This window comes from Mesoplodon densirostris, chromosome 1 (assembly GCF_025265405.1).
Source record: "Mesoplodon densirostris isolate mMesDen1 chromosome 1, mMesDen1 primary haplotype, whole genome shotgun sequence".
NCBI classification, from domain to species: domain Eukaryota; kingdom Metazoa; phylum Chordata; class Mammalia; order Artiodactyla; family Ziphiidae; genus Mesoplodon; species Mesoplodon densirostris.
This window is the reverse complement of record NC_082661.1, coordinates 149217456-149225716: the sequence shown is the minus strand read 5'-3', so window position 1 is coordinate 149225716 and position 8261 is coordinate 149217456.

Genomic DNA, 8261 nt, shown 5'->3' with positions numbered 1-8261 from the left:
AAATACCATTAATATAATGTACTTACTCTACGGTTTATTTATATAATTTTAAGGAATAACACCTAAAGCTAATGTACTCAACACTATTAATCAACACCATCTACTAAGATTAACAAGAGGCATATAAAATAGGTGGCCCTGAGGGTCCAGATTATGTCAGAGGTCATATGCCAGTAAGCATACCAATCCACATAATTATGGATTGTCACCAATTGTGCTCTGTAATTTGATTGTAGAAATGGAAGTTAATTGGTTGAGGTGATTTAAGTTAGAAGGTTTCAGGGTTGGTCCGCTGGATAAGAACAAGTGAATTAAAAACATCATGTGGGCCTCCCTGGTGGCGCAAGTGGTTGAGAGTCCGCCTGCCGATGCAGGGGATACGGGTTCGTGCCCCGGTCTGGGAGGATCCCATATGCCGCGGAGCGGCTGGGCCCGTGAGCCATGGCCGCTGAGCCTGCGCGTCCGGAGCCTGTGCTCTGCAACGGGAGAGGCCACAACAGTGAGAGGCCCGCATACCGCAAAAAAAAAAAAAAAAAAAAAAAAACAAAAAAAACATCATGTATTGACAGAGACAGGTTGATATAAGAGAGGATGGGTAGTCTCCAGGATGGACCAGAAAGAAAGTAAAACCAAAGTTGCTAAGATACTGTAGGTTTCACCCAAATTCAGTATATTTTTTAAAAAATAGATGTGTGTCCTTTAAAAGCTTTTTTAAAAAATAATTTGCCTAGTAGCTCTCAAAACAAGACATTTGGATGGGCTGCCCAAGCCCTTGCAGATAAACCAAGAATTATTTGGGTGCTACCGCTGACACTTTAACTAGGCCTCTGCTTACACTTTAACTAGGCTTCTGCTTACCTCTGGATAAATGTGGCTGTTCGGTTCCAAATTCTTAGTCTGAGCTTTGGTGCATACTCAAGGAAGCTTTCTCAATGAGTGGTACACTCTGTCTCAACCTCCCTTCCATAAGTAGCAAGGCCATGTAGCAGGAAGTGCACTGGCATTTCTCTTCCATAAACCTTGCAAGCATCAGGTTCACATTCCTTCCTCTGACATAATGGCTGCAACAAAAATCAACTCTTGCTGGGCTCTCACATGAGGAACTAGAAGAAAAAGGAGTGCTTAGGTCTGAAAGTACTGATGAGGTTGAAAATCTCTCCTTTGAAAGAATATCTGAGGCAAGATTCATGTAAGGAGCTCCATCAGAACACTCTGGGACCAGGCTTCAACTTACCATGCAGTTTATATGATTCTGAACTTACTCCCAAGTTCTGCCTTATTCTCTGAGCCTCAATCTCTCACTAGTAGCTTAGACTTGAACCTGAGTCCTGTTCTTATTCTCCTTGTCCAGGGAGTAGAATCCCCCCATGCATAATCTCCAGATTCCTGGGCTGGAGCTCCCCTATTTATAGATTTCCCTGGTACAACTCTCAGCATGTCAACTTGGACATTTGATGCTGCTTGTCTTTCAGCCTCACAAGGATGTGTCCTGATCATTTGTGTGAACACCCTCTTTTTTTGTTTGCGGTACGCGGGCCTCTCACTGTTGTGGCCTCTCCTGTTGTGTAGCACAGGCTCCGGACGCGCAGGCTCAGCGGCCATGGCTCACGGGCCCAGCCGCTCCACGGCACGTGGGATCTTCCCGGACCGGAGCACGAACCCGTGTCCCCTGCATCGGCAGGCGGACTCTCAACCACTGCGCCACCAGGGAAGCCCCTAACACACTCTTGATGTTAGGTTTCACTACGATGCTTGTTATTAGTCTTCACTGAGACCAATTTGTTGTTTACACTTCCTGATGTTCATGTCCTCCTCCTGCTATCTGGGTTTTTCTTTCCAGCTCTGTCCCAATCCTATTTCCACTTCCCAGTGTCTTCTAAGCTTTGCCACCTCACTGCTACCAAGTGGGCTATTCTTAGCCCTTTCCTCTGGACCCCAGATGCCTCTCATCTGAATACACACTATCATTTCCAGAGCTGAATCAGCACTGGAGTCTCTGTCTGAAGTGGAATGACTGTTCAACAGGTATCTACACTCATGAGTCAGCTCACAATCAGCTGAATAATAGGGCTCAAAACTAAGACACTGAACAGTAGACATTAGGGACAAAGGCTTTCTTTTTTTTAAATGCGTAAGATGTGATCAGCTGATTATGTTATCAGTGCAACAAACTATAATAAAATATAGACAAAAACCTAACAAGACCCTTTCACAGACTATTAGAGCAGAAAGAACTTTTAAAATTCTCTAGATCAATTCCTTGTCTCCTACTCCAGTGTTCCTTTAATGATTACACAGCAATCATTGTTTTGCATACTAATGAAGGAAATATGATAAGCAATGAAGAAATTATTTTGTTAGTATAAGTTAACTAATCAATTGAAATATTGGCTTATTTCCCTCACACCATTTATTGTGGTGAAATTAGCATGCATCACCATGTTATATTTTTATGTAGCAAAGTTCCTGCTTCTTCTTCCCCAAAGCTGGAATATTATTATCTGATCTTTTCTAATCCTGGCTCCCCCATTGCTTAACTGTTTGACCTTGGGAATGTTGCTTCACTCCTCTGGGCTTCTGTACTCATCATTTGCAAAATAAGGATAACGATAGTGCCATTTTATAGAATTGCTAACAAGGATTAAATGTGTTAATACATGTTAAAACATTTCAAAGAGTGCCTGGAACATAGTGAGCACTAACAAAGTGTTAGCTAATTAATAACTAACATATTCAATTTTTATATTAATAACTAACATATTCAATTTTTGAAACTGACACTTTTTTTAACTCATTGCCACTGATGGAGAGAAAGTCTTTCTACAGCTAGAGGTCAAAAGCTTAAAAGTGTTAAAACATTAAGGAGTTAACACATTGGTGTGAATAAGTTTTAGTCCAAGTGAAAATGAGGGCTTTAGACAATTTGCAGTGTCAGTGGTGAATGGAGTTCAAAGGTGGCTGAGGCACCTAAAAAATGAAAGGAAATGTAAAAGAGTGGGGAAAGCTTCCAAAAGAAGATGCAGGAGGCTTGGGCAAACTTCAAAGGCTTTCCAGTTTGTTAGAGGAGGTAATGGAGAGGACAGGACCACCAGTTGACCCCGGCTTCTCCCCCCTTCCCTGTCCTTGAAATGTACATTCTGCCCACACTGGGAGCTGTTTCAGTGACATAGGCTTGAGAGAGTAAGGGGTTGTTGAGACCATTTGGATGGAATACGTGACTGAACCCTGTTAAGACCTCTGTATAAAGTTTAAGATTCTGGGGGTCATGTGCAGAGATCTACTCATCTTGCAGCATCCAAGACAAGCCTTGCATGTAAGTTCCCTTGCTTATTAGCACTGCCACCTACCAATCTGGAGCACTCTGCCTTTTTCTTGAGCCTCTCCTCGCCCTCCTTGTAAGGGGACTAGTTTGTGAACCAACACAATTTTATCCATTGCCGCTGCAGGAATAAACCCAGAGATGTGATCAAGGTCCTCTTTTCCTGCTTGATTGTGCAGACACATACCAAGCCTGCAACTGTGGTCCTGCCCTGGACTGAGGGGGCTGCAATAGGCACTCAGCCCAGCTGTGAACTGCCTGGGCAGTAAATACTAAGAAAACTGGCAGCAAGACGGATGTGGGGCTGAGCCAAGGACATCTGCATTGTGTGCAGCTTGCCTGGGACTAAAAACTAGGTGCAGGAATGGTGAGAGTAGGTCCTAGATGGGGCCAAATGATCATGTTTGACTGGAAAGCAGAGATGTCCCAGACACCAGGGCCAGACTGTTCCCAGGGAGATCTGTTTTGGGCATGCATACCTCTTCTCTGTGGTGAGTGTGTTCCAACTTGTGCTGGGATTTCTGAATTTGACTAATCCCTGCTTCACTTTGTATTTTTAAACTGTTCCAACTCTGGGAAAGCTCATATGTTTATACTTCCTAAGTAAAATACATTTCTCCATTAAGAGAAAAGATATCCTTTTCTTCAAGTTTTATGATTTGTGCTTAAATCTAATTTTATATGCTTGATGAATATGTACAAATTTTCTCCCCAACTCTTCATGATTTATAGACTTCACTCTGAACTCCTCCCAATCATTAAAAGTTGATTTTTGGATATTTCAAAATACAGGAAAAAAATCATCAAAAAATCATATAACAAACATCCACCGCTTCACACTCAGCTCTATTAAATTCTAACATTTTGGCAAAATTGATTCAGAACTTGTTTAATAAAATCAAAACATTACAGAAACAATTGAAACTTCCTGAGTACTCCACTACAGCTGTTCTTCCATCTTTAAATATAGTTCTCTTTCCATGCATACTTGTGTATTACTATTGCATATGTATACAAAATAACATTATTTATCATGCTTTTAATATTTTTATAGATAGTATGCAATTTTCTTTTTATACTAACATTATGTTTTTGAGATTACTCATTTTTATACATTGTCATGGTAATTAACCCTAGCTTCTATAACAAACAATACACAACATAATAAGCTAAAAGTTTACTTCTCCCTCATGTAAGGTCCAATGTTGTTTACTCATTTAAATTCTGAGTAGATTTCCTCCAGGTGCTGACTCAGGGATCTGAGCCTTTTCCATCCTGTGGCTTCTCTATCTTAGACTTCTGTTTTTCTAGCTTCTTTGAAGCGGGAGGAAGAGGAAAAGAAAGGAAAGCACACTAGATATTTAATCATCTTGGCCAAAAAGTAACCCATAACATTCTTCTTGACATTGTATTGCTTGGGACATGTCACAGTCACTCCTGAGTTGCGAAAAACAACAAACGGTTTCAGAGCAGTAGTTAGAAAGTGTTGCCATTAATTGTCTGCTTTAATTTGTGGAGATTTGTCTGCTATTTATCAGTGTACTATACAAGCCAGGAATAGGCATCCGTTAGTTTTGAAATATGTTTACTCTCTCTGATTAACAAGACAATTCATTAAGATTTTTCTATTCATTCTTATGGCCCTTTCTTTTTTTTTTTTTTTTGCGGTATGCGGGCCTCTCACCGTGTGGCCTCTCCCGCTGAGTAGCACAGGCTCCGGACGCGCAGGCTCAGCGGCCATGGCTCAACGGGCCCAGCCGCTCCGCGGCACGTGGGATCTTCCCGGACCGGGGCACGAACCCGTGTCCCCTGCATCGGCAGGCGGACTCTCAACCACTGCGCCACCAGGGAAGCCCAATACCAGGATTTCTTGCTATATACTATCACAATATTTTTCCTAGAGGACACAACCTAGCAGGGAAAAAATGTATCAGCTAACTATAGAACTATGGCAAAAATATTCAAATAGAGGTTTTAACCAAATACTACAGCAGCTGGAGGAGTACTAAGAAGAATTACATCTTGATATTCTCCAGGATGAGATGGGCAGAAAAGCACTGCAGTGATAGAATCCAGCATGTAAAAGTCATGCTGCTGTTTATACAGAAAATGGGAACTGTTCATCATTAATTAAATATCAAGTACATGGTAATGGAGGAGGAGTTCAATGAAGGAAAAACAATATAAATAATATAGGCAAAAGATAGGGTCGTGATTCCCTATGTCCCCAAATATAACATGTTGCCTTCCATAAAATATGAACCAGGTTGAAAAAGCCAAGATTCTTTTAAAATGCTTCATATCTTGCCCTATAAAAATTCATATTATTGGGTATTGAGTGAAAAGCCAAGCCTACTATTTCTATTATTTTTTCCACATCATTACAAATGTTCAAGCTCTTTTAATAATGACTTAATAGCAATTTTTGGAAAACCATGATCATTTGAATTGATCGCTAAAATGACATAGTGACACATAGTGAATTACAAAATTGCTTAACAATTTTCTGAAAAAATGGTAAATCAAATCCAGAAATGTTCTTTACCATCCCCTAGGTGACAAAATTTCTATTATGCAGACAATTTAATGAACAAAATGATGTTCCTTGGTCGATATGAGAGTAGAATCAGTTTTTAAACTAGGTGCTAAAATGTCCAACTTGCTATTATTAGAAAATTTAATTCTTAATAAATAGCATAGACTGTTTTAAAAGATGGTTGAGTAGCACCAGAATTAGTACAATTTTTTAACTGAAGAAAGGATAATGAGATGTTTGGAAAGAGTGATGATTGGAGTTAAATGACCTGGAATGGAATTCTAGGTCTGTAAGTTACTAGATGCCTTCTGCATATCATATAGTTGCTATATGTCTCACTATTTCGCACCTTAAAAACAGAGTTTTGGGTCGGATTGTTAAATTCCCTGCTGGTGTTAGCATCCAATGAGTCTAAAGGAGTATTTGACATCATGCTTTAAATATGACATAACTGTCAGAGAAAAGTTTCATGACTCTGGCAACTATTTAATATTATTCACACCTTCCATAATACTTTCATAAGTATGATGCTTTGCTTATGGTTGCATTATTCATGCATTTACTCAAACTCTTGGGAAAATAAAAAATGAACATTTGCTTAAGTGAATACTGCATACAGTATTACTTCAGGGAAATATTGAGGAAATATGAGATAGCCTTTTAGGAGAATTGTACTTTGAAAACCACTGTAGGAAACCACCTAAGGGCTAAATACAAAGAAATAAATAAGAAACAACTGGAAGCAAAAAGGAATATGAATAAATAAAATAGGAAACAGTAGCTATAAATAGCAAAAATAAAAATAAAAAACTTTAAAATCTAATAATATATTCCTTACACATACACAGACACACACACGTGCACACACATACACACTGACTTCTGTTTGGCTACTAACTCTGGAATACTGGCAAGATACTTAACTTCTTGATGACTTAATACCTTTGTGATTATTTCATGCATAGCACCTGACTAAACTCTAAATCAAACTTTTGCACACTGCTATATTAACACTGCTTTAGGGCCCTGTGTATATTCATCATAGATTGCTAAAGAGAGGTTAAAATAAGGTTGGAATAACTACTTATTCTCTCTCAGAACTGAAATAATTAATTTGTTGTTAAGTTCAGATTTTAATTATTGACTTTTTCAAAATGGAATCTCTTACCACTTTCCTTACTTTTTACCCATACTTTTATTTGTCCTGTTATAAATATAAGTTGCCTTTTCCTCTTTAACAAAGAACCACTTTTCATGTAATCAATTATAGATTTTTTTTTTTTTTTTTTTTTTTTTGCTGTACGCAGGCCTCTCACTGTGTGGCCTCTCCCGTTGCGGAACACAGGCTCCGGACGCACAGGCTCAGCAGCCATTGCTCACGGGCCCAGCTGCTCCGTGGCACGTGGGATCTCCCCGGACCGGGGCACAAACCCGTGTCCCCTGCATCGGCAGGCGGACTCTCAACCACTGCGCCACCAGGGAAGCCCAATTATTGAATTTTTATTGTTTCTAGTTTTTAGCAATAAAACAAATGCCACAACGAAATAATGTGCTAATACTGGATATTTACAATTTTAGAATATGAATTTTCATCTTTTGGCTCTTTACTGTCAATTTATAAAATTTATATACATCACTAACTTTTTTTTTTTTTTTTTTTTTTTTGCGGTACGCGGGCCTCTCACCGTGTGGCCTCTCCCACTGAGTAGCACAGGCTCCGGACGCGCAGGCTCAGCGGCCATGGCTCAACAGGCCCAGCCGCTCCGCGGCACGTGGGATCTTCTTGGACCGGGGCACGAGCCCATGTCCCCTGCATCGGCAGGCAGACTCCCAACCACTGTGCCGCCAGGGAAGCCCTACATCACTAACTTTTAAAAAGAAAAATTTATTTTCTCTGAAAAGAAAAATTTAAGACTTTCCATTCTGATATTGGTTTAGCTTTAAAATATTAATTAGATTGAATCAAAATAATTTGAAACAGACCTCAAAATTCATTAATTTTGGGGAAAAAATGCATTTCTCATCTGACTAATGAAAGATTGGTTGTGGCCTCCTGTTGGTTAGCAGTAACTGATACTGTTAATCATTTCTTTTTCCTTGACATACTTTCCTACCTTGGCTCTCAGGACACCAAATTCTCCTGGTTTTCTTCCTACCTGCTGTTTCTTCTTAGTCTCTTTTTCTAGTTCCTTTACATCTACCTCAAACTCAAAAGATTGAAAAGCCCCAGGGGACCTTGAATTTCTTCCTTTTCTACTATACTCACAATGTTGGTGAAATTATGCAATCCACGGCATTAAATGTCATCTTAGTTTGCTAAGATTGCCATAACAAAATATCACAGACTGGGTGACTTAAACAACAGAAATTTATTTTTTCATGGTTATGGACCTGGAAGTTCCAGAT